Raw genomic sequence first — 26661 nt, 5'->3', positions numbered from 1 at the left:
TTTACTACCATTGATTTTAGAAGACGCTCATCATCCTGAAGCGTTGCCATGTGCATCAGTAGTGACATGTCCCTTTCTAAACTCTCCTATTTTCTAGGCAACTACTGGTCTGCTTTCTGCTTCTGGATTTGTGGATCCAGGCATTTTATACATTCTCCCTCTTCTCCTAGTCCTCCTCCTCCCCTTCCTCCCCATTCTTCTTCTTCTCTTTCCCCTCCTCCTCCTTCTTCTCTCTCTCTGTCTCTCTCTCTGGCATAGCCCAGGCTAGCCTAGAACTCATGGTTAGCCATCTATGTCAGCTTCCAAACTGCTGGGATTACACACCGTCTTGCCCATCTCTATCTGGTCATTTTTGGATGGCTTTTTTTTTTTTTTTTTTTTACTTAACACAATATTTCAGGGTTCCTTATACTCAATGTCTCTTGTTACTTGTTTGTTGCTGTGACAAAACAACATGACCAAGATAAGTTATAAATAAAATATTTAATAGGTTTATAGTTTCAGAGGGTTAAGGGTCCATGGTGGCATAGCAAAGGCAGGGTGACTAGAACAGCCGAAAGCTCATATCTTGATTTGTAAGCAAAGAGAGAGAACACACTGGGAATGCTGCAGTCTTCTGAAACCTCAAAACACACCCCCAGTGAAACACCTTCTCCAACAAGGCCATACTTCCTAACCCTTCTCAAATATTTCCATAGGTTGTTTCTAATTGCTTATTGTCTAATAACCCCCCTCCTTTTTTTCTATTTTTAAGAAAGCTTAGTTTGCCAGAAGACATGTTTTTCACTTTAACAAAAATGTCTGACAAGAACTATTTAAAGCAGGCAGATTTGTTTATCTTGGCTCATAGCTCCAGAGGTTTCAGTCCATGGAGTCTGGCTCCATGTTTCTGGGCCTGTGCTGTACATTGCATTATGGTGGAAGGGTGGACGAAGCAGAGCTGCTCAGCTTGTAGCAGTGAAGAAATAGAGGGAAGGAATGGCCACCACTGTGGGCTGTGGGCTTTCTCCCTTTAGCTTTCATTCCAAATACGCACTCAGCCTATGGGATAGTCCTGCCCTCAGTGTGGGCAGGCCTTCCTCAGGAGTCAGTTTTTCTGGAACTGTCCTGTGGACGTGATGAGAGGCACCATGCTCTAGGCTACAAATCTCCTGGTTGCTTCTGTCAGGCTGATAGTCAAGAAACATGGTCACAGCAAGTAATGGATTGTTTTCAAAAGCCATTTTTGTGTGTCTGTTGGTATATATGATTGTGTGCTTATTTTTCTTGGACCTTTTAGTATTGTGTATTGTACTGATTGATTGTTGACTATTTAACCAGCTTTGTGTCCTGGATTAAACAGTTTTTAATATCATTGACTTTCTTTTCTAATGCTTCCTCAAGGTCTTGTGTGTGTGTGTATTTCTTTATAGTGCTTTTCTCATTTCTGCATTGAGGTAGTACTAGCTTCATTAAAAAAATTGAGAAGAGTTTCTATTCATCATCTGTTTTTTTAGGAGACCTTGTGTAGAACTAGTTTTAATTCTTTAGTCATTTGATAGAATTTTCTGATGAAATAGTATGGGCTAAGAGATTTTTTTTTTTTTTTTTCAGAAGGCTTTTAGATCTGAGTTCAGTTTCCATGATTATTATGGGGCTACTAAACATTACCCATTTCATTTTGGGTGATTCATGTTACTTATATTTTTGAGGAATTGACTCATTGGCACATAGACAGGGTTCCTTACTCCTGCTAAGCAGGTGTGGAAGTTTCAGTGTCATGAGGCTGCTTGAATCCAACTGATGTGAGCATGTCACGTTACTCCACATGAGCACGTCTCATTTGCTCCACAAATGGTCTTAGCCTTGGATCAGGGCTGTGGCCTTCTTGCCTATTCCTGGCATCAGTCAAAGTCTTGACTCTGTAGAAGCTTCTTTTAATGAAGAAGAATAGGGGTGAAAGATGCCTTACAGGCTTCTGTATTGGGACTCTTGGTCTCCAATTAGTCACATTGTTTGGAGATGATATGGAGCCTATATGAAGTAGGCCTTTTCGCAGGAAGTGTATCACAGAGAGTAGGTTTTTGAGGATTTATAGCCTGACTTAAGTCTTCAGGCTTCTATTGCTGTGATAAAATATTATGACCAAAAGTAAGTTGGAGAGGAAAGGTTTATTTTGCTTACAGTTATGTATCACAGTCCATCATTGAAAGAAGGCAGGGCAGGAACTCAAGACAGGAAGCTGGAGGCAGAAACTGAAGCAGAGACCTTGGAGAAATGCTATGTACTGGCTTACTCAGCCTGTTCTCTTACACTGTTTAGGACCCAATGTGTGGTACCACTCAATGGGCCCCACATCACTCAGACTTGTGTCAAATTGACAAAAACTAATTAATCTTGGTCTTTCCCTGTTTTCTCCTATGTGAAGTTGAGATGTGCTTTTTCAGCTTCCTGCTCTTGCTGCCATGCCCTGCCTTCCTTGTCCTGACAGACCATTCATTCATCTGGAACAATTAGCCAAATAAACTCTTTCTGTCTTAAGACATTTTGTGCATGGCATTAAAATGTTTTGTGCATGGTATTGTTACCATAGCAATAGAAAGGTACCTAGTACAAAAATTAGGTTGTTGCTGTGACGGACCTGACCATGTTTTATAGAGCAGCATAGTGAATGAGTCCTCATGGAATTCCAGGGGAACTGCTGGACACCTTGGTAGAACTGGACATGCTCTTCAGGGAGTAGGAGCCAGGAATGGCTGAGTTCCTTAATGTAGGGAGCTCATTGGAGCTTCCTGGACAGTGTGAGGGTGAAAGGTGGGAGATGAAAGACAGTTCAAGGATGTTTCTTGCATTGGCCTTTTCTTCTGACACTTTGTGCTTAAAAACAGTTTCCTTCAGCTAGGCTCAGTGCTGCATGCCTGTAATCCCAGCACTTGGGAAGGCAGAGGCAGATGTATCTCTATGAGTTCAAAGCCAGCCTGGTCTACAAAGTAAGTCCAGGACAACCAGGGCTACACAAAGAAACCCTGTATATGAAACTTTTTGACAGTTTGGGGGAAAATCAGGAAAATGATGGTGCTGCTTGGTTGCTCTTAGCATCTCTAGATGAATCGATAAAGGATAAGAATGAGCTTCATGATAAAATTAAACAATTTTGGAATACATTGAAGGACAACAATACACTTAGTGATAAAACTGACTGGCTCCATAATTCAAATAACAGTTTAAAGGTTTCTAAGTGTACCCTAGAAGACAGTCTTCTTTCCAGCAGCCAGAACTTTAGTTGCTGAAAATCAAACCGAAGTCCTCATTATAATGTTGGCTGAAAATTCAAGTCCTAGCCAAAGAGGGTGTCAGTGGTTAAAGTAAGAGCATTAATTGGTAAAGCATGGGCTCCCGTAACTTGGGATGGGAATGTGTGGGGAGGGCCCTCCTGAAGCTGAGAAGTTTGAACCTTCAGATTCTCAAGGGCTTATCTTACCTGAGGAAGTAGTATCCTGAGCCTTGCCCCTTGAAATATTGACCTTTGCACTCTAGGAACTTAATCGTCAGTGTCTGCTAAACCAACAATGACTTTCTTTGAAGGAAATGCCAGGCAAGACTATAGGCCTACTAATAGTTGCCTCTAGACCTATAACCACACTCAAGGCAAAGCAGGCTCCAGGAAAAAAGGTAGAAAATGTAGTTCATGAGGAATTGTGCTATACTACTAAAGAGCTAAATGATGAGCAGTCTGGAGAATCTGTGTGGGAATGGACTTTAAGGGTGTGGGATAATGGAGGAAGGAATGTAATGCTGGATCAGGCTGAGTTTATTGATATCTGCCCTCTGAGTGGAGATTCTAGGTTTGATATGGAAGCTTGTACAGTTAAAAAAAGATATCAAAAGGTTGTAATTGTTTGGCTGAAGCATTTATTAAAAGATGGCCTAATGAAAAGAGGTTGGAGATGCCTGGTATCCCTTGGCTTAGTGTTGATGAAGGCATTTTTAAGGTTCAGGGAAATTTCAGTGCTAGAGTAGGTGCACTGTGTAAAACCCAGAAGTCATGGATCCTATAAGACACAAAATCATGAGACATATTTAAAGAGCTTTGTTGTTACCCTTTTCCTGTGCCAGACCTTAGGCTGGTACTCAACTGGATGAATTAAATGCAGTGAATTTAATTGGGCCTGGAGGTAGCAGGGGCCAGGTGGCAGCATTGAATTGCCAGGCTGATGAAACTTATTGCAATGGGCAGCATAGACAAAACAATGTTCATAATGACCTGACCTGTAATGGTCAGCAAAGGCAAAGGTGATTTTTATGGTGGTCTGATCCATACAGACCTTAGGTACTGGCTAATCAGTCATGGTGTTTCAAGGCATGAAATAGATAAGACACCCACTGCATTTCTGTTTGATCTGTATAAGCAGAAAAAAGTCATAAACAAACGAAAAGCTACATCAGATCATTGCAATAGACAATCTCAGCGAGTGGATCAATTTCCAACTTGAGTGTGTTTGTAGACACAGAACCCTTTGAATGGATGGCCAGGCTCCCCTGAGGAAGGACCTTGATGAGACATCTAAAAATTTTACTGTTAGCTTTTCCCCAGAGGGACCTGTGGCCTTTTTCAAGGGTAACTGTACTGGGGTAGAGGAAACAATCAGGCTTTCTAGGGTCTATTGGAACCTGGCTCTGAATTGATGCTGATTCTGGGAGATCCCAAGAAACATTGTGGCCCTCCAGTTAAAGTAGGGGCTTATAGAGACCAAGTGATTAATGGAGTTTTGGCTGTTTTCTGACTCATAGTAGGTCCAGTGGGTCCCCAGACTCATCCTTTGGTTATTTCTCCAGTTTGAGAATGTGTGCTTGAGACAGATATACTTAGAAGCTGGCAGAGTTCTCACAATTGGATCCTGACCTGTGGAGTGAGGGCTGTTAGGGCTAGAAAGGCTACATGGAAGCCTCTGGAGTTGCCCCTTTCAAAGAAAAGAATCAAAACCAGTAGCATATCCCTGGAGGAATTACAGAAATTAGTGCCACCATCAAGGAATTGAAAGGTGCAGGGTTGGTGCTTCCCACATCTTCCTTTAACTCTCCTGTCTGCTAGTGCAGAAGACAGATGGATCATGGAGAATGACAGTGGACTATTGAAAACTCAATCAAGTGGTGACACTGATTGTAGCTGCTGTACCAGATGTGTTGTCTTTACTTGAGCAGATTAACACATCTGGTACATGGTATGCAGCTGTTATCCAGCAAATGCTTTGTTTCTCGGTAACTGTCTACAAGGACCATCAGAAGCAATTTACTTTTAGTTGGCAAGGCCAGCAGTACACCTTTACAGTTTATTTGGGGGATATATTAACTCTCCTGCCCTATGTCAAGTGATCTTGATCACCTGTCTTTCCCACAAAATATCGAATTGGTATACTATATTGATGACATTATGTTGATTGGACCAAGTGAGCAGGAGATAGCGACCACTTTGAACTCTTCGGTAACACATCTGCATATCAGAGGATGGAAAATAAATCCAACCAAAATTTAGGGGAGCTTCTACCTCAGTGAAATTTTTAGGAGTCCAGTGGTGTGTGCATGCAGAGTGAAGGATAAGTTATTGACCTGGCCTCCCCCATCACAGAGAAAGAAGCGCAATTTTTAGTGGGATAATTTGGATTCTGGAGACAGTACATTCCTCACTTGGGTATGTTACTCCATCCCATATACCAGCTGACTTGGAAAGCTGCTAGGTTTGTGTGGTGTCTGGAACAGGAGAAGGCTCTTCACCAGGTCCAGGATGCTATGCAGGCTGCTCTGCCATTTGGACTGTATGTATGATCCAGCAGACTTGAAGTTACTTGAGGTGTCAGCTGCTGGTAGGGATGCTGTTTGGACCTTTGGCAGGCCCAATAGCTGAATCACAGGAGATACCTTTGGGATTTTGGAGCAAGGCTATATCATCATCTGCAGACAAATATTCTCTGTTTGAAAGACAGTTCTTGGCCTGCTGTTGGGACTTATTGGAAACTGAATGTTTGATAATGGGCTACCAAGTTATCATGTGACCTGAACTGCCAATCATGAGTTGGGTGTTATCTGACTCGCTAACTTATAAAACAGCCATCTATTACCAAATGGAAGTGGTATGTACATGATCAGGCCTAAACAGGTCCTGAAGGCACAAGCGAGTTGTATGAAGAAGTTGTCCAAATGCCTGTGGTTTTACCCTGTTCCTTACAGTGCCATATACTGCCATACATGCACATGTAGCCTCATGGAGTGCCTATGATTGTTTGGCTGAGGAAGAGAAGACGAGGGCCTGACTGGTGGTTCTGCACGGTATGCAGGCACCGCCCAGAAGTGGACAGCTGCCGCAGTGCAGCCCCTCTCTGGGACAACTATGAAAGATACTGGCCAGGGGAAATCTTCACAATAGGCCATGGTAGTAGAGTTTGTTTGGAAGAAGAAATGGCAATACGTACAATTGCTCGCTGACTCATGGGCTGTAGCTGATGGATTGACTGAATGGTCAGAGATTGGAAGGAACAGGATTGGAAAATTGGGGAAAAAGACATCTGGGGAAGAAGTGTGTGGATAGATCTCTCCAAATGGGCAAAAGATGTGTAGACACTTCTGTCTCTGTAAATGCTCATCAAAAGGTGACTTCTGTTGAGTTTAACAATCAAGTAGATAGGATGACTCATTTTGTGGACAGTCAGCCTCTTTCCCCAGCCATTCCTGTCATTGCCCAAGTGGTCCATGAACAAAGTGGCCATGGCGGCAGAGATGGGGGTTATGATGGGCTCAACAACATGGACTTCTTGCCAAGGCTGACCTGGTTACTGCTGCTGTTGAGTGCCAGATATACCAACAGAAGATATCAATATTGACACCAAATATGGCACTATTCCCCTGGGGTGACCAACCAGCAACCTGGACCCCTTTCTCCAGGGAAAGGACGTTTTGTCCTTACTGGAGAAGATACTTAATTCTGGTAATGGATTTGCCTTTCCTGCATGTAATGCTTCTGCCAAAACTGTCATCTGTGAATTTACAGAATGCTTTATCTACCATTATGGTATTCCACACAGTATTGCTTCTGACCAAGGAACTCACTTTATACAGTGAGCCCACAGTCATGGAATCTACTGGTCTTATCATGTTCCCATTCCCTACCATCCTGAAACAGCTGGCCTAATAAAAAGATGGAAAGGCCTTTTGACGACACAGTTACAGCACCAATTTGGTGGCAGCAACATGGAGGGCTGGGGCAGTATTTGAATAATAATAATTTGAATCAGTGTCCAGTATGTGGTACTATTTCTCCCATAGCCAGGATCCATGGGTTCAGGAATCAAAGGGTCACCCCTAGTGACCCACTAGTAAAGTTTTGCTTCCTGTTCTCACAATTCTAAGTTCTTTTGGCCTAGAAGTTTTGGTTCAAGATGGGGGAATGCTCCTGCCGGTAGCCACAACAAACATTCCATTGCACTGGAAGGACAGACATTCCCATGGTCACTTTGTGCTTCTAATGCTCTTAAACTAACAGACTGAGAAAGAAGTATCAGGAGGGATGTTAGATCCAGATTACCAATGGGAAATTGGATAGCCTCTCCACAGTGGAGGTTATAAAGATTATCTCTGGAGTGCAGGACAGAACCCTATCCTTTAGAGGGTTTCTTAGTGCCTGCATGCCCTGAGATGAAAGTCCATGGGAAACTGCAACAGCCTAATCCAGGCAGGGTGACAAAGGGCACAGACCCATCAGGAATGACGGTATGGGTCAGTCCTTCAGGAAGAGAGCCAAGATCTGCTGAGGTGCTTGCAGAGGGTGGGGGAAATACAGAATGGGTTGTTAAAAATAACTTTTCTTCTGTTGATATAATTGTTGTCTCCAAGGTTTACTGCCTCTGTCTGCTAACCTAAGTCTAGTCCTTGAAGCTTCTAGCCTCAGTACAATTTAATCTAGGAATGGAATGTGTGAATGTTTTTAACTTCTGAGACTTACTGCTGAATAAAAGCTCACCCTTTCTAGTTCTGAATTCTGGGCTGACTGGTTCAACTGAGCTGTTCTGGCTCAAACTCCTCTAAGCTGACTGATTAAATCTGGCTTCTCTCAGTTTCTCACTGAATAGCTCTGCTTGGCCTCAAACTAACTCTATTAATCTGTTCTAATCTATCATTCTGTCTTTACCTGTGTCTAGCTTGTTCTCTCTTCAGCCTGTCGCTGTAAAACTCTCCCAGTAAAACTCTGAATTCCAGGAACTGAACTACCACAAACTCAACTCCACAGCACTGCCATTCAACTTACTGACTCAACCCAACTGTCTAAAAAGCACCGACTAAAACTCAGAGATCTGCATGCCTCTGTCTCCTGAGTGCTGAGATTAAAGGGTGTACCACCACACCTGGACCTAAGCTTTTCTTTACCTAAAACTTGCTCTGTTCCAGACTGGCCTTGAACTCAGAGATCTGCTTGCCTCTGCTTCTGGGATTAAAGGTGAGTGTGTGTTACAGTCAGATCACACAGACCTAGAAGGTATGCTCTCAATTATAATTCCTCTACAATGAGTAGTAGAGGAAGGTAGTTACAAATACTGTCTAAGGCCACACTACCAGTTGGAGAAAGGAGAAATGAGGATTATAATTGACACAGTGCTTCTGTTGTATTTTGTTAAGAATGAATTTGTACAGATATATGTGTTTTCTTTCTATTTCTTTAACATCAATTAAGAGAATATCAATGCTAATCATATTTAAGTTTGAGACACTAAAAGGATCTCTCCCAAGGGATATTGCTACTTGTTCTAAATTTAAAATGTTTTTGCAGTTGTACAAAGGATAGTTATGACTGGCTGGTTCAACTCAGCTGTTCTGGCTCAAACTCCTCTCCAAACTGACTTATTCAATCTGGCTTCTCAGTTTTTCACTGAATAGCTCTGCTTGGCCTGAAAGTAACAAGGGGTGGGTTTTCTTGGTTGTCAGAATCTGGAATGAACTATAACCCAGAAATGGAGTGTACACCTGTGATCTGAATCTTGAGGCTGGAAGACACAGGTCTTTGGATCTTGAGGCTGGAAGAACAGCCTTTTGATCTTGAGGTGGGCCGACTCATGCCTTTATCCATATTTTGAGCTGGGAAGGCACACCTTTAATCTGGACCACACCTTCTGCTGGAAGCCTATATAAGGACAATAGAAGAAGGAAGGGTTTGTTCTTTGCCTGCTTGCCCTCACCTTGCCAGCACATCTATTCCTTCACTGGCATTGGAGCCTCTTCCTTCCTTTCAGGATTCCAGTTTATACAGAAGACCAACTGAGATACTCAGCCTGTGGGACTGAGCCACTACTAGATTCTAGGACTTCCTGTTCACAGCTAGTCATTGATGGATTAGTCGGACTACAGCTTGTAAGTCATTTCCAGTAAATTCTTTAGTATAGTATACGTACATACGCACATACGCACACGAATGCACACCCTTGTCCTTTTGGTGGGGAAGTTGCAATCTATTCAGGGACACAGAACTAGGGGTTGTTGGGAGAATTCCCCGCTTTTTGACCAGAGGCTGACCTATCTTCCTTCCTTCCTTCCTTCCTTCCTTCCTTCCTTCCTTCCTTCCTTCCTTCCTTCCTTCCTTCCTTCCCTCCCTTTCTTTCTTTTCTTTCTTTCTTTCCTCCCTCCCTTTCTTTTTCCCTCTCTCTCTTTCTTTCTCTTTCTTTTTTTTTCTCTCTTTCTTTCTCTCTCTTTCTCTCTTCTTTTTTTTCAGACAGGGTTTCTCTATGTAGCCCAGGCTGTGCTGGAACTTCCTATGTAGACCAGGCTGGCCTTGAACTCAGAGATCCACCTGTCTCTGCCTCCCAAGCATGGGGGTTAAAGGTGTGTACCATCGCCGCCCAGCTGTAGTGTTGAGCCAACTGTCATTCTTGCTTTAGGGGCTGAAATCCTCTGAACTGGCAGATCTTTACATTTGTTTGATTTTTTTTTGTTTGTTTTGTTTTATTTTGTTTTGTTTTGAGACAGGGTCTCCTATGAGGCCCAGGACATGCCTGTACTCTCATGTGCTGGAATTACAAGAATGGGCCACAGTGCTTGGTTATTACTTTTGAGCTCAGGAACTTCCGTTGCTCCCCTTATTGCAAGATGATGTCCATACTTCTTAGGCAGCCATTCAAGGCCTAAAGTGATAATACTGCCCACACTCCATATGGAACAAAATAAACACGCTGTCTGTGTTGACAGGGAATGTGTTAGGAATAGAATATGTGGGTTCTGGCTCCTTGTAAAATACAATGGGAGGTTAGGAAAAGGAGGTTGCTATAAAAATATCATAGACTAACCATGTGAGTAGTTTTGTAGGTCAATGAGGAACAGCTTCATGGAGCAGGGATGTTTGAGCTTGTCCTGAAGAGAGTAGGGTTTTGAGAACTGTGGCTAGGCAGGGGATGCTTGCAGACAAGGGAGAATGAGCAAAAGTGATTTGAGAGATTTTGGACTAAAAAGTTGAGGGTAAAGGCTACTATACCTTATTGGGAGGGAGCCTTTCCTTGAGCCAGAGTCTGTGTCCTGATCCCAATTGAATCTTGAAAAGCTATGCTATGTTTTTGCAAGCTGAATTTCTGCCAGATCTTCTTATTGAGAGCTGATTTAGGACCAGTGAGCAATCAGGTTGGGTAAGTGTTAATCAGTCACAATTTTACTAAAAACAATGTGTTAATATTATATTATTGAGGTTTACCCTTTTATATGTTACCTGAGCTCACCAAAGGAAGTTTTAAATTCTAAAAGTTCAAAAACTACTTTTAGTAGTGAAACATTGAAATAAACATCGAAATGGCCAGTCTGAAAATGATAGCTTCTTTGTGTGTGTGTGTGTGTGTGTGTGTGTGTGTGTGTGTGTGTGTGTGTTTCGAGAGGGTTTCTCTGTTAGTAGCCCTGGATCCCTGGATGTCCTGGACTCCTTTGTAGACCAGGCTGTCCTTGAACTCATGAAGATCTGCCTGCCTCTGCCTCCCGAGTGCTGGGATAAAATCATATACCATCACGCCTGGCTAAGGTAGCATCTTTTAGGTTGGGTAAGTTCTGATAAATATTTTAAAGCCTTTTGTGTGTGAACGTGTATAATTCTCTTGGTATTTGGTGGGATGGGTTGGTGACATCATCCTAACGCTCCAAATCCAGAAGGATTTGCTGCTGGTCATTTGGCCTCTGGCTTTGAAAACATAAGAACCTGGAGTTGATTTTGTTTGAAGATTAGCTGTGTTATGTAACATTTACACTCTTTGGGGAAAAATAATATATAAAGAAGAGTTAAAATGACGTTATTTAGGTAATTGATAGTCTTATTTATGTTGTCTAATTTTTAGTTATATAATATAGTTAAACAACTTTCTACCCACTTTTTTCACTAACTATATTACCACTTTCTTGTATCATGTTTTGTTTTTTGTTGTTGTTCTTGTTTACATGACTGCTGTTAACACTTAAACATCATTTTTAGAGCTTGGGGGGAATTTTTCTCTTTGAGTAATGATAGAATCAGTTATTAATAGTTTTGTGAGCTGCTCCTTTTACTTTACTGATGGCTTTCTAACAGTAGCGTATATTAGTGTGCTTCACTGTTTAAAACTGGCCCTACAGTGCTCCCTTACATGACTGCTTATCATAATTAGCTGTTTTTCTATTTTCCATAGATGCATTGTGTGTGTGTGTGTGTGTGTGTGTGTGTGTGTGTGAGATGCACATAGATGTGCAGGTGGGAGAGGCCAGAAAAGGACATTGGCTGCTTTGGAGCTGGAGTTGCAGCTGACTGTAGGCCAGATGACTTGGGTGTAGGCCAGATGACTTGGGTGGGCCTGCTGAAGAGCAGCGCACTTGTAACTGCTGAGCCCCCTCTCCAGCCCCCATTTCTCCACCAATGAACACCGTGTTCTCATCCTCGTGTGCACGCAGTGTCCCAGTAAGTGACTTGCCCATTTACATGTCTGTCAGGTTGGGTTTGATTGAATTCATGGCCTCTTCTCCATGGATCTACAGTCCCAGCCATCAGTGAAGATCTCTACAATATAGTTTCTCATTTTTGTGAGTATTTTCCTAAGATAGAAATGTCGGGTGATATTATATGCAGGTAAAACGTACGTACCTCACTATGCTGCTTTTTAAAGGAGCCCCACCTGTTTTAATGCCTTTAGTCATATTGTGCTTGCCCCCTTTGCCTGTGTGCTCACTTCTACTAGATATTACCACCTACAAATAGAAAAGACTAGTAATTGAAGACATGTTTCATGCTGCCTTAATTTGATTTTTGTGTATATTTTTCATATGAGACTATTTTGAATTTTTGCCCATTTTTCCTATTGTTATATTTTATTCTAATTCTTTAGTGCTTTCATAGTTTACATGCAACTCTTTAATTCATCTGGAATTTATTTTGATTTCATGGAATGAAAACTGCTTGATTCTGGAGGAGATTCAAGGGCTAGTGGGCCTTGAAATTGTCTGGAAAAATTTAGAGGGTAAAAATAAACTTGTTGCATTTGGAAAGTAGTTTGTTTCAGATTTATTTCAAACCTTAATATTCCCCAACTCTGTAAATTCTGTTTGTAACAGGAAGACCCATCTCAACTAGTGTAGCAGAGAGAAAGCTTGGTCCTTAGTGGGCACAGACTACATTTGAGCAGGATTGCATCCTCCTTATACAGGAAAGCTGAAGCTCTTGTATTCAAAGTACAGCCGTCATGTACCATATGATAGCTTTTCATATATTTGATGAGATGTTCCAGTTTCAGTAGGATTTTTGTAGAAGAGGCCTATGATCTTACAATGTAAGATCTGGAAGCTAAGATGTATGATTTTCTGTAGCAAAGGGAGTTCTCAGTTATTTGAGGCACTGAAGTAGGAGAACAGTTGTGTGGATGGGTCCTGCAAGAGGTCACATGCACCCTTACAAGTGGGAGGTAGATGGACATAATACACAGAAGAGCAGTGACCAGGATGGTCAGGGCTACACAGGGAAACCCTGTGTGAAAACAAACAACAAACAAAAACAGACAACAATAAAACCCAAGCAACCAAACCAACAAACGAAATATTTTCCTTTAGGGATGTCTATGCAGAGGACTGGGAAAGGTGATGGATGGTAGTGAGATTCCAGGACTCGAATACACTCCAGGGGTAGAGTGTTTGCCCAGCATATGCCAGGCTCTGGGTTTGATTTCTTTTCTCTCTCTTTCTTTTTTTTTCTTTGGGTTTTCAAGACAGGGTTTCTCTGTGTAGCACTGGCTGTTGGGGACTCACTTTGTAGACCAGAGAGCCACCTGTCTCTGCCTTCCAGAGTGCTCGGATTACAGGCATGCACTCCCATGCCCATATTAGAAATATATATTTTTTATCTTTCAGTTTGTTTATATGGTGTATTACATTGATGGATTTCATATATTGGACCACCCTTGCATTCCTGGGATGAAGCCTACTAGGTCATGGTGAATGATATTTTTGATGTGACCACAGAGGCAGAAGTTGGAAGGAGATGGCCACAAGTCAAGGAATTTTGGCAGCTGTATGAGGCAAGACCTGTTCCTTCCCCCAACATGGAGGAAGTATGCTGAATTTTGGTTCAGTGATACTGTTTCAGATAGTTGGGTCCCAAGATTAAAGAATAAACTTTAAGCTACAGAAATTCATTGCTATAGATGTAGGAAACTAGTATACTCTAAGGTGAAGGTTAGTTGTCTCCTGTTAATAACAAGGTCTTATTTCTCTTCTAGTTAAAACTTAACTTTTGACTTTTTTGCTACTGATCATCGTGGCTCTCAGTGGCATCCTGTTTTGAGTCCTGTATCTCTGTTTCTGTTTTTACAATGGGAAGCTCCAGTCTTTGAGTGTTGTTCTTCCACACTGCTCTGATTACTACGAACTCCTTTACACTTGATATGAATTTGAGAGTTTTTTTTTTTTTTTTAAGGTGTTCGGAAAAAAAAGCATTGGTATTTTGATATTGTCTTGCTTCTATAAATTGCTTTGTGTTTTATTGCCAAATTCATAAATTTGGGATTCTTTCTAAATATTTAATTTCTTTAATTTCTTTTGGCTTGCTTTGCAGTTTCCAGTTTATAGAAATTTTTACATCTTTTACCTATTTGGTTGAATTTATTCTTAGGTTTTAAGTGTACTTGTAAAAGTGACTTGTTTTGGTAAGTTCTTTTTGGTTTACTTTTATCTCCCTTCTTCCCCCTTTCCATGCTTCCTCCCTTCCTGTCTTTTTCTTTTGTGTCTTTTTTTCTTTTGTTTCTGGGTAGGGTTTTACTATAAATCCCACACTGGCCTGGAATTCTCTAGGTAGATAAATATGGCCTTGAACTTAAGGTCTCAAGTGCTGAGGTAACAGGTATGAACCTCTATGTCTAACATGCTTAACTTGTGTGTTGATATTTGTTCCCCACAACTCTGCCCAGGTCATTAGCTCCTCTTGTAATCTTCTAATTTCCTTCTGTAATTTCCAGACTGAGCATCATCATGTCTTGTAGAACTCACACATTCCTTTCTGATTTGGATGAGTTTTATTTACTTATTTGACTGGTCCTGGCTAGAACTCCCCTCAGGGCTGAACAGCAGTTGCCCTTGTGTTCCTGATTTTACTCATTCAGCCTTCCATCCTGGGATATGATGTTAGCCTTTAAATAAGTAAAATTGCTATAAATTGAGTTAATTTAATCACTAACCTTTAAGAAGGCAATTTATTATTTTTGTTATCCCCAAATTTTAGAGTAAAAGAAAATTTCACATGGTTATAACTTTTGTGGTTGGCAGTTTCACAGTTTGGAGTACACAAAAGCACCAATGAAAAATAAATCAAAGGTGATGGAAGCTTGAGGCTCTATGGGATGGATTATTCCACTTGTCTTCCTCTGGATTCTGGCATTTGACAACTAGAGCTGCTTCTAATGCTTTTCTTTTTATCACTGCTTACAGAAATGGAACGTTTGCCCAGGTTAACCCTCTCAGGCTTTAAACATTTTTGCATGTGTGCAAATTTGAAATAGCCCATAAGCATTAGCCAGTTTCTTTTTCTTTCTTTCTTTTTTCTTGAAGCAGGGTTTCTGTGTGTAGCCTGGGCTGTCCTGGGCTAGCTTTGTAGAACAGGCTGGTCTCGAACTCACAGAGATCTGCCTGCCTTTATCTCCCTGAGTGCTGGGATTACAGACATGTGCCACCATGCTTGGCTCATTTTTTTTTCCTGATGCTTTTGCTTACACTGGAAAGAACTATGGCTTGCTAGTGCTGAGTCCGAAGAATGGAGATGTCTTATGTCCTAGGAAAACGAATGCCCTAAACTCAGAATACACATCATTTATTAAGATGTCATATTATTTGTCTTTGTGGGTTATTTTGGTAACATTTAGATAGCTTCTAAGAAGACCTGATGGACTAGGTCTTATGTATGTATGAGAATTATGTTTATCTATTTTTATTTAAATGTATATGCAAGACATTTCTGTTTTTGGAATGTATAATACATAATACACACATACGTACATATATATGTATATATATATATATATATATATATATATATATATATATGACAATTCTGAAAAAGAAAACAGCCCAGTACTTCTTGTAAATAAAATAAAATGAGTTTAAATTTGTTACAAGGGAACTAGAACTAGTAAGAGGGCTTAGCAGGTAGAGACACTTGCAACCATGTCTGATAACCTGAGCTCAGAATGCACATGGTGGGTGGAAGGAGAAAATAAATTTTCACTAGTTGTGTTCTGGTTTCCATATGTATATTGGGTCATGAATGTGCCCACATGTTAGCACATACTCATATACACAATAAAGAAAATAATGTAAAGAAAAAGAGAGTTATGATTTAAAATAATAACAATTATTATTATTATATGTGTTTGTCTGTGTGTAGGAGTGCAGGCCCATGCATGCCATGGTGCACATATGGAAGTCAGAGGACAGCTTTTGGCATTGCTTCTCTCCCCATCGTTGGTTTATTGGTTCTAGGGATCAGACTCAGGGAATGAGGCTTGTGCAGCAAACACTTTTACCATCTAAGCCATCTTGCCAGTCTAGTTTTTTGTCTTTTTTTTTTTTTTTTTTTTTAGTTTAATCTTGAGGATACAGAAAGGAGGTAGAGGACTTGATGATTTCCATACCCCTGATTGTCCTGGCTTAGGTCATCTCCATCCGTTGTTATCTATACCTTTCTCGTGCTTTCACTTATAATTCTTTCTTTCTTGTGCCTTCACTTATAATTCTCTACAATTAATAGACTTAGAACTTTGAGGAACTAAACAGACTTTTTGTATTAATTTCTTCCTTAGTAGAGTAAAATATCTTCCTTAGTAGAATAAAATATATTACAGATGGCTTTATGATCATGGATGCATTTAAAGGACCAGGGCAGTTTTACAGGGCAATCTATTGTACTTTTTTGTAAAGGAATTGTGCTGCTAGATTGAGCATGTGTTATCCTCAGTTGGCATAACAGTTTCAAAGGACTTCTAAGTACAGTAAATATGAGTAGGCAGCAGGATGCTGGGGATGCAGGAAACATCTTCATCTTGCCTACACGCTGATGATGGTTTTTTCATATTGTGAAACCAAGCTTCCCATCTTCATCCAGTGCTCAGGACTTCACCCACCCAAATTTATAAAGGGTTGATGCTTTTCAGAAGCCAAAGGCCTGTGTACCATGGGAGATGGACCTTTTCAATTGTAATTTGCTTTCACTGTTAGGAGTTTCTAACTGTGTTGATAATTGCAGTACCAAGTAGTGTCTTCCTAATAACGAAGTTGTCTAGAGTATGAGGGACTCAGGCAGAGATGAAAATAAACATGTGCTATGGATTTAATGTAACGCATAGTGTGGGATCAGGCGCATGGTTTAACTGGTTCAAAGGAAAAGTAAAGCAACCCACAAATTTATGTGGGGTAAAGGAATGTTAAAATGGATTGCACATGGAGCTGTTTGTTGGGGGAGGAGGGGGTTGGGAGAGTCTAGAAGTCAGCTGAATCTTGTACCTGAGAGTGGAAACTGCTCCTCTCTTAAGGGTGCCTGCTGTGCAGAGCTGTGGAGCTGCTTCTCCAGAATGAAATCTGCTGAGATGGAGGGAGTGCTAGGCATGGAGCCATGTTTTCCTGACATGGTTTTCTTTGCTGTGAGTTTAGAGGGCAGAGCTTTGGGGTATTTGCTTGTTACTGTGAGCTCTAATAGGCAGAGCTGTGGGTTATTTGAGTTCATTTCTCTGGATACTCTTGGAACTCCATGACTTTTTATAGCCATATCATTATGTTGTTAATTTGGCTTTAAATATTTGATTATATACAGATCTAGGTTTGGATTTTCTTTTCTGGCTTTATAGAAACTTGATAATTTTCCTTTTGAATTTGTGGTATTTTTTTTTTCTTTTTTTTGGAAGGGAAGAAAAGGAACAGCTGGTGGTTACAGCAAGTTAAAAGAGTAATTGTGGAGTCATTTGTATGGTTTTTAGAGTAAGCATGAACCATGCATGAAGTTATGGAGGCTGTGCAGGGGGTTGGAAAGAACCCAGGCTTTTCAATAATACCACTTGCCTGTCACAACGTAGAAATGCTACCCTAGGATGCATCACATAACTTGTCATAAATTTTATTAATTCCTCCTGAACATTTTTTTAATGTATGCTAAAGTGAACAGTTTTACATGAACATTTTTTAATGTATGCTAAAGTGAACAGTTTTACATTAACACGTGTGTTTTGTATATCGGGTACAGCAGTTCTCTGAGTGAACATTGAATAAGTCTTTCTTTTGAATATTTTCTCTGATGTGATTTCTTCTGATACATGATGCCCTCTAGTGAATTTAGCCTTTCAGAAGCATGATTGAGAAGCAATAACAAGTTCAATGAAATCATCAAAAGGAGCATTCCAGCAATCCCTGTATGCTGTGTTAACATGGTAAGTTCCTGACTCCAGGTGTTCAAGCAAAGATTTGGCTGCCTCTGATTCATGGTACCGAGTGCAGTGACTCTTGCAGAGGGCATTTAAGATCTCTTTTGTAAAGGCTCCAGTTAGACCTGCACATACTGATGTCTTTGGCGTGCAGCACTTCCCTGGGGCTTTTTGGGTTTGAAAGTCCCTGTATGTAAACCAGTGGGCTTGACTTTAAGTAGCTACGTGTGTATGGGAGATGGTTCCCACAGCTGCTCATGTCTGCATATCTCGTCATTCAATCTGCACTGGTTGGTTTTAGTACTGTACCCCTAGTATAGAAATTGAGAACCAGGTATCGTGGTTCATATTTGTCTCAGTACTTGAGAAGTGGGGACAGGAGGATCAGAAGATCAAGGCCAGCCTAGCCCATTTGAGATTCTGGTTAGAAAACAATCTCTCTCTCTCTCTCTCTCTCTCTCTCTCTCTCTCTCTCCACACACACACACACACACACACACAGAGACGGACAGACAAGGAAGATCTGACTGGGGAAGTTAAAGTGGGGTTGGCAAGCCAGTCAGTGATTACAAGTTGACAGTTTTTGCACAGGTACCTAATGTCAGTGTCAGGTGAGCTCAAGTCTCTCCCTCTCTAATTTTTTTTTTTTACTTATTTTTATTTTATGTACATTGGTGTTTTGCCTGCATGTATGCCTGTGTGAGAGGTTGGAGCCTCTGGGCCTGGAAAGGCAGAGTTATAAGCTGCCATGTGGGTATTGGGAATTGAACCTGGGTCCTTTGGAAGAGCATAGTGCTCTTAACTGCTGAGCCATCTCTTCAGCTCCTCAAGTCTCTTTTTAATGTTTGTTGAGTCAGGCTTTTAAATTACTCTCGATGGCCCGGAACTTTCTGTGTAGCCAAGGCTGACCTTGAATTGAACTCTTGCCACCATCTCCCAAAGGAGAGGCTGCTGCCATCACACCTAATTTTTCAACTGTGTATTGATGCATCATTTTTACATTGCTGTGCTTAATTGTGTGGTTTCTTGTGAATTTCAGTTGGAAAGTGTTGTGGTTTGAATAGTTATGGTATAGCTTTATGTGTCTGAACTTTGGCCATAGGAAGTGGCACTATATGGAGGTGTGGCTTTATTGGAGGAGGTGTGGCCTTGTTAGAGGCGGTGTCTCTCTGTGAGGTGGGGCTTTGAGGTCTTAAAATGCTCAAGCCACATCCCGTGGCTCCTTGCTGCCTTTTGATCAAGATGTAGAACTTGCTCAAGCCACATCTCAGACTCCTTGCTGCCTTTTGATCAAGATGTAGAACTCTTGGCTCCTGCAGCACCATGGCTGCCTACACTCTTCCGTACTTCCTACCACGATGATGTATTAACCCTCTGAAACTATAAGCCTGCCCTGAATTAAATATTTTTCTTTATAGGAGTTGCTGTGGTCATGGTAGTGTCTTTTCACAGCAGTAAAACCCTAATTTAAAACAAAACATGATGGTTTAAGCTGAACACAATTGTAGCACTTGGGAACTTGAGATAGGAGGACTGCCAGCCAGTTCAAAGCCAGCCTGAGCTACATGGTGAGTGACTGTCAAAGATAAATAGAAATGCGAGATTCATAAGCCTGTCTGAATATTAGAATTGGTTTTAATTTTCATTTTGTAAGGCTCATTATAAAGACTTCTCTGCCAGACTGATGCAGTCTTTCCTAATGTTACTTTCTTTAAAACCTCTGGAGAAGTGACTGCTCGTTCAGGTGTCAAATTCTTTCAAAGTGTTCACAACTGTTAGACTCTTGGCCTCCAGAGCCATTTAACACCCTCTGCATTGGGTGTTAGTTTTAGTCATTTTAGTTTTCATCACCGACTTAATAGAAATTGATGTCTCCATCTGTATATAAATGAATCTGAGATTAGAACTATCTGTTTAATAGTCTAAGTTGTAGCTAGTTGTGGTGTACTCATGCCAGGTTTTGTTATGTGAACACATTTAGTATTTGTAGTTACTGGAATAATAAGGTGAACCTCCAGAAAATTAGAGATGTTATATATAAGGGAGATGTTTCTCATTCTTCTTTTGTGTTATTGTTTGTTTTTAATGGAACTCTTACTTGTTTCAGTGCATTATTTGGTCCCTAACTTGCATCTGATTAGGTTACACATTGATGGTGATTGTAATGACTTGACTGGACATTAGCCTTCTCACTCTCTTCCATTCTCTGTGTACCTATAGACTAGCTTATCAGCATGCCTCCCCACTTTCTAGTTAAAGTCAAAATGAGAAATGAGAGGCAATATGATAAGAAAGGAAATTGGAAGCTTTCCCAGTAGAAGGACAGCAGCTCAGAAGTGCCCAGCTATAGGATTTAAAATCTGAAGGACTGAGGAGGGTTAGAGAACATTTCAATGAAAGGAGACACTGAGAAAAATCCCCTCTGAGTCCATTTTTATTTTTTTAGTTCAGTTGTAAAACTCCCAAATTTTTTTCTAGCTGTGAAATATGTCAAAAGGAACTTAAGGTGTATGGATTAAGAAATAAATTGTCTGAATTCAGTGATCTATGATCTGGGAATAAAGTGAACAGTGTTGGTTGCAGAGGAATTTTAGTCCAGCAACATGGCTTCTCTGGCAAGGGATCACATCCAAAGACCAAGGTCTGTATGATCCGGCTGGAATACATACCTTTAAATCCCTCTGGCTGGAATTTAGAGGTAGACAAAGTGATGAATTAAAGAAAGATTTGACAGAATGAGTCAGAGAGAGAGAGAGAATGAATTATTCATGGAGACAGGATAGTAGAGTTTGGGAGTATAGTACAGTTCGTGCAGTTGGTTTAAGTCCAGTTGAGTTCATGAAGTTCAGAGGCAGTTTTGCCAAGAAGACAATTCAGTGAGAAGTAAGGGAAGCCAGTGAGCTTGGAAAGTAATTTTGAGTCAGAACAGCTGAGTTGAACCAGCCAACCAGAATTCAGAAAGAACAGAAAGAGTGACTTTTTCATCAGTAAGTCTTGGAGGCTGAAAACATTCTAGGCGTAGGTTAGTAGACAGAGCTGGAAGTTGAAGCCTTTGCGGTCAGGGCTTGAAGAAGATTAGATTGTATGGAGGTTAGAAATGTTCAGGCTTAGGCCTAAGGATAGTTAGATAGGAATGTTCTGAGGAAATAAAAATGACTTTTACAGTTGGCAACAGATAAAAAGTATACAAAAGCCAGTCACAGAAGTGTTTGACAGAAGAGACAGGGCAATAGGAGGGGTCTCCCACAATCTGGGAACATTACCACATGGGTTGGGTTGATAAGAGGAGACAGGTCATAGGCAATAGTTTCAAGGTAGGCTTGTCCATGATTGTTGAAGACTGTGTTGCTAGTGTTATTTTCAGGTATGTTTGAGTTAACTTAGTAGGTTGATGTAAAATCTCCATCACTGTGTATCTTACTGCTCTAGTGGGAAAATGCTAACTCAAATGTAATGCTTTGGAATGTCCTTGTTCATGAGCCAAGATTTGTCTTTCCATATTTAAGTTTTCATCTGAGAGTCAAATTTTTGTTTGACGGTAAAGTAGGTACGTATCTGTAAAGTAGACCTATCATGAAAATATTCCCACACTAAGTATTATTAATCTCATTGGCTTCTACAAGTTAGGTAGGATTGAATTTTATTTTAAAAGCTTGAATTAAGTAGGAGCCACAAACTATAATTGTATTTTGCATAGTATTTCTACCTAAGATTTGGTTTAGTATCACATAAGAATCAAAACTTTTATGTTAAGTGTTAAGAGTCAGATAGATTTTCTTGACTTTAGTACATACAGGGAAAATGCTTTGTGGGATCTAGTTGGGTTGCCTAATGGCTCTGCTTCTTTGAAGTTCTTGTTCCATTTCTGGGTATGAGTTTCTCTCTACCAAAAAAAAAAAAAAAAGAATGTTCATAATGACACCATTCATATGGTTAAATCCAGAAAGATGCAGGAACTAGAAATATATTTTGCTGTGTTGTTCTGTAGAGTACTGTACACCAGTGCAGAAGATGATGCCTTTCTTTCCCTCTGTGTTCTTACATGGTTGAGTGCACAGCACTCTACCGTATCCTCCAGCCCTTAGATTCTTTCCATCCCCTTTCCCATGATGCTCCCTGAGTCTTGAAGGGTGTTGATGTCCTATTTATGGTGGATCATTCAGTAATCATTTATTCTCAGCACTTTGATCATTTATGCATCTCTGTAGTTACTGCTGCCAACCACAGAAAGAAACTTCTTTGACCAAAGCTGACAGCCAGTACTACAGTGACTGTAGAATTTGTCTGGGGTCTCTTAGTATTCCTTTTCTAGCTCCTAGACATCTGTCTCGCTGCTACAAGTGCCTCTGTCTTCAGTTTAAAAGGCTGAAAATGTATACTAAAATAACATGCACATGAGCGCGCACGCGTGCTTATACAGATGCACGGAGACAGACAGACAGAGACCGACAGACAAGAAGAATGGGCTGACTGGGGAAGTCATGAGAACTAGGTTCAAATCTCTACTAACCCACTAAAATTCTGTGACTTAACCTCTCATCTTCCTCTCCGAGCCTCAGTGGCCATATTTGTAAAGTAGAAACAACACTTGCTTTCTTACCAGTATCAGTTGGGGCAAACCATGAAGGCACATTGGCAGCTAGAGAAAGTACTCTGGGTATAAAGTGACATTACTTCTCTGTTGTACTTCTGTATTTGTTGTAATGTTATTTTTACTTAAAAAGAATATAAATTAAAAGGTATTAAAGGAACCGCAAATTGAATGACATTTTAATCCCCTGAACCTCATTTGTTTGAATCTTCCCCCAAATGACTGTAGCAACTTATCTGACTGCCTTCCCTTCCAAACTAAGTCTTTCAGCAAGTAGAAACTAAACTTTCCATGTCTGCTGGGTATGGTGCTAGGGACATTACAGTGAACAATATTGACAGCCCTTATTTAAAGAAATATATTGTTATGAAAGCAACATTGAATGAGCTTCTCAGAGGCCTAAACTGGGAAGTCTGATCATTTTGACTCTGATTGCAAGTATCTGGACATGAGAAATAACCAGAGAGTTTCTTGTATGCAGGCACATAAAATGATAAATAGTTATGGTTTTGTGGACATTTTCTTGTCATTATCCTTTGCTGGACATGTACCCCTTTGCCCTCTCAACTCTATGCGAAAGCATCCACCTTCCTTCCCTTCCTTATAGCTAACTGTTTGGAGCTTTCTGAGCCCGTGTCTCCTGGACTGTAATTTCCAAGATTCAGATAAAGTCCTGTTGAGTTTGTAAATTCTGCACTTAATTTGAAACTCTTAGAACTGGGAAATGGTACAGTCATATTCACATTTGTCTATAGTATGAAGAAAGGATTAGACATGTTGGCCATTTGACCAAGAATGAAAGAAGGGATGCCACCCATGGTGTGAGGAAAAAAATGAGTGTTTTGACAAAGGTGATTTATCAAAAGTTAGATTTAAGATTGGAGATAAAGCTGCTAGGCCCTATGCTGACTTTAATGAATTTAGAGAATAAGGGAAAGGGGAGAAGAAACTTGACTTGTAAGTTTCTTGGTCAAGCATGTTGGTTGATAGTTTTCTGTTTATTGAGATGGAGAAAGTTTGTGAGCAGTGGAACACCTAAGAGAAGGATGATAGGGCATTTACTTTGGATGAGCTGGGTTGGATGGAACTATTAAACACCCACTGCTTACTGTCCAGTGTCCAGTAAGCAAGAGTGTGGCACTCAGAGGAGAGGATTGTGTTAGGTGTCCATAGTGATAGATAAGCATAAAATTACCATAGAAAAAAGAGCAGAATTAGGTAGAGAATAAACAGTCAGTGTCTAAGGACTAGAATGCCTCAGAATTTAGAGGCCCTCTGGTAAAGGAAGTGCTACCCCATCTGGTAGAACCATTGAAGTAGTGGTGTCACAAAAGCTGAGGAAGGCCAGCATTTCAAGCAGGTAGTAAACGTTTAGAATGCCCCTAAGAGGTAGATAAAAATGAGAGAGAAGTGGCCATTGGACGCAGCATCATGGAATTACTCTAGTTATGTCAAAGTAGTTTTGACGTGATGGCAGGGACAAACTAGCTAATTGTGGCTGACTGAGGAAGAAGTGGGAGTTACGACCAGAGGCTCTGTGTAGTCACCATATCATTTTTCTGGAATGATACTGTGGAATGATATCATTTCTCTGTAGATACTGTGACACCCTGACTTACATGAACAATCTTAGCATTCTGTCAGTAGGGTTTATCTGTACAGGGCTAGAGGAACTTAGCATTGGCCTTTGACCCCAGGTAGTTTTTTCTTGCTTATGAGTTAACAGATTCTGAGTTTCAGAGGCATCTTCTATTTAAAAATAAAACTGAATATTTAATCTGTTAACTTATGGAGTTAGTATTTAGTACATTAAGAGACTATTTACCTTTTCAGGAAAATAATTATAAGCCTTGAAAATTATTCAAAGACTATTTCATCTTGAAACACTTAGAAATTCACTTTTTTTTTTTTTTGGTAATTACAGTGTTGCAGTAAGACCAATATCTAAATAGGGATTGCATTTGACAGTTACTAAACTCAGCACTATTTCTGTGGTTTTGACTTTTTCCTTTATAAATAGAATTTTAATCGGTGTAGGTTAGATTTTTTTTCCCCAAGCCTGTTATAATTAGCAATGGCTGAAACTTAATCCTAAATAATGTGATGAATCTAATAACACGTAACAAGCACTCCTACCATTCAATGAAAGCAAATAGGATTTGAATTAAAAACTTTCTGTAATATTGCAGGAAGGGAACATAGAGATTTAAAGATAAGTTAACACAGATTGCTCTGTCCTGTCACAGGGACAGTTTGTACTTATAGTTAGAAGTACATACTTTAGAATCATGTGGTGTTAGACACTACCAGCTCATTTGCATCTTGAACATATCACAGAGTGAGACAGTTACTGGAAGGAAGTGTTGGCATAGGAACAACCTCTAAAGTGTGCTATGTCCCCCATGCATGCTCACTGCATTGACCAACTTGGAGGCTTTTTTACAGTGTAAAGACAAGCTGTTAATTTAGGACTGCAGGTAAATGTACCCTGTCTGGGTGAAAATCTCAGCCTTTTGGCTTTGTAAGTCATTAGAAACAAGAACAGTCTGAGAAGTTGTCATGACCAAGAGCAGCCTAGGAGAAATAACTAAATGTACTGTGGTGTCGTGATGGTCCCTGGCACAGGACATCATTGTGTATAAACTAAGGCAGTGTAAACAATGTATTCGTTTTATTTAATATACATGTATTGATATTGGTTCATAATAATCGTGGTCACATACATGGGACTAATGTTAAGATGCTATACTAGGGGAGTGTGGGTACATGCTATCTGAGGATTCTGTTCTGACCATTGCAATTTTTCTAGCAATATTTACTATTAAAAGACGTTTGTTAAGAAAAATAACATAAGGGATATTTTTATAGCCATCTTTGGAAAATACAACCTGCCATACTTTGTGACTCTGATTAAGTTACAGAAACTTACTGAACCCCAGTTTCTTTATTTTAAAAATGATGTCACATGTCTGTCTAACTGGGCTGTTGAATAAATGAGGTAAGGAAAGTAAAGTATCCAGCTATGTCTCTGTGTTCTAATGTGTTGTGGCAGAAGAGTTAACAGAAGCACGTTGAGGAAGAAGGGTTTATTTTTTGTCTCACAGTTCATCACGGCAGAGAAGACAAAGTAACAGGAGCTTAAAGTAGCTGGTCTCTTATGTCCACAGTCAGGAAATAGAGAGCCTGTGCTCAGCTACCCTCCTCCTTTTAAAAAGTCTGTATGTGTGTGTGTGTGTGTGTGTGTTTGTTTGTGTGTTTGTGCATGTGTCCTAGGAGGCTAGAAGAGGGTATTGAATCCCCTAGAGCCATGGTTACTGAAGGTTGTGAGCTGCCTATGTGAGTTGTGGTAACCAAACTGAGGAATCTCTGCAAGAGCACTGTGTAGTTTTAACTGTAGAACCACCTTTCCATTTTTATGCACCATAGGACCCATGTCTGGGGTCCAGGGAATGGTATACTCCACTCTTGCTGCTGTACTTCTCCACCTCTGATAACCTAATCAACATAACCCCCACAGGAATGCTCAGAGGCTAATCTAAGCTAGATAATCTATACACACAATTAGCCTAATCAAGAGGATTCCTCACAGGGTGGGCCTGGAAGCTTTCATCTTAGTTGATTCTGATAATAAACACTGACCATCATACAAAGTGTCCATGTGAATAGATGTTCAATGTGTGCATCAAATAGGAGGAACTTGTCAGCTAGCATTCCTTCACTGTAATGAAGATGGAGATGGGCCATGTACATAAAACCTTATTTTGGCTCACAGTTCTGAAGCTACAGGATCAGGACTGGGCACACCCACTTGTTTGGGTCTTTGGAGACAGTGATGTGTCATGGTGGTAGCATGTGATGAAGGAAACTGCTTACAATTTGAACCAGCAACACAATGAGGCTTTCTTCTTCTTGAACCTTAAATTCTATAGGCAATAGACTATAGCATATAAGAAAGACTATTGTATATTGAACTAGGTATTAAAAGACCTAAACTTAAATTCTCAATTTACCACTAAATATTGTAGTAAATTAGGGCAACATCTTTTCTTCTTAGGATCTTTGTTTATTGGATGAAAGATGAGAGAGAGGTTTGTGCTGGCTGTTTATTTATAGGATAGAGTTATCTCATATCCAAATGAGAAATATGCTTCAGGGCAGTCA

General features: G+C 40.4%; 1 protein-coding gene across 5 annotated transcripts in view; it reads left to right on the top strand.

Moving 5' to 3' along the window:
• Lclat1 (lysocardiolipin acyltransferase 1) overlaps positions 1-26661 on the top strand; it is a 129699-nt gene that overhangs the window by 13027 nt on the left and 90011 nt on the right. The window contains exon 1 of one of the 5 annotated variants that reach the window (XM_021645717.2): positions 17740-17915. The exons of the other annotated variants lie outside the window; for them this stretch is intronic. The gene's annotated coding sequence lies outside the window, so the exon portion shown is untranslated. Of the gene's footprint in view, positions 1-17739; positions 17916-26661 lie in introns of those variants that run through there. 5 annotated transcript variants of the gene reach the window in all.

This window comes from Meriones unguiculatus, chromosome 1 (genome assembly GCF_030254825.1).
Source record: "Meriones unguiculatus strain TT.TT164.6M chromosome 1, Bangor_MerUng_6.1, whole genome shotgun sequence".
In the NCBI taxonomy this organism is placed as follows: domain Eukaryota; kingdom Metazoa; phylum Chordata; class Mammalia; order Rodentia; family Muridae; genus Meriones; species Meriones unguiculatus.
This window is presented reverse-complemented; position numbering and strand designations above follow the sequence as displayed.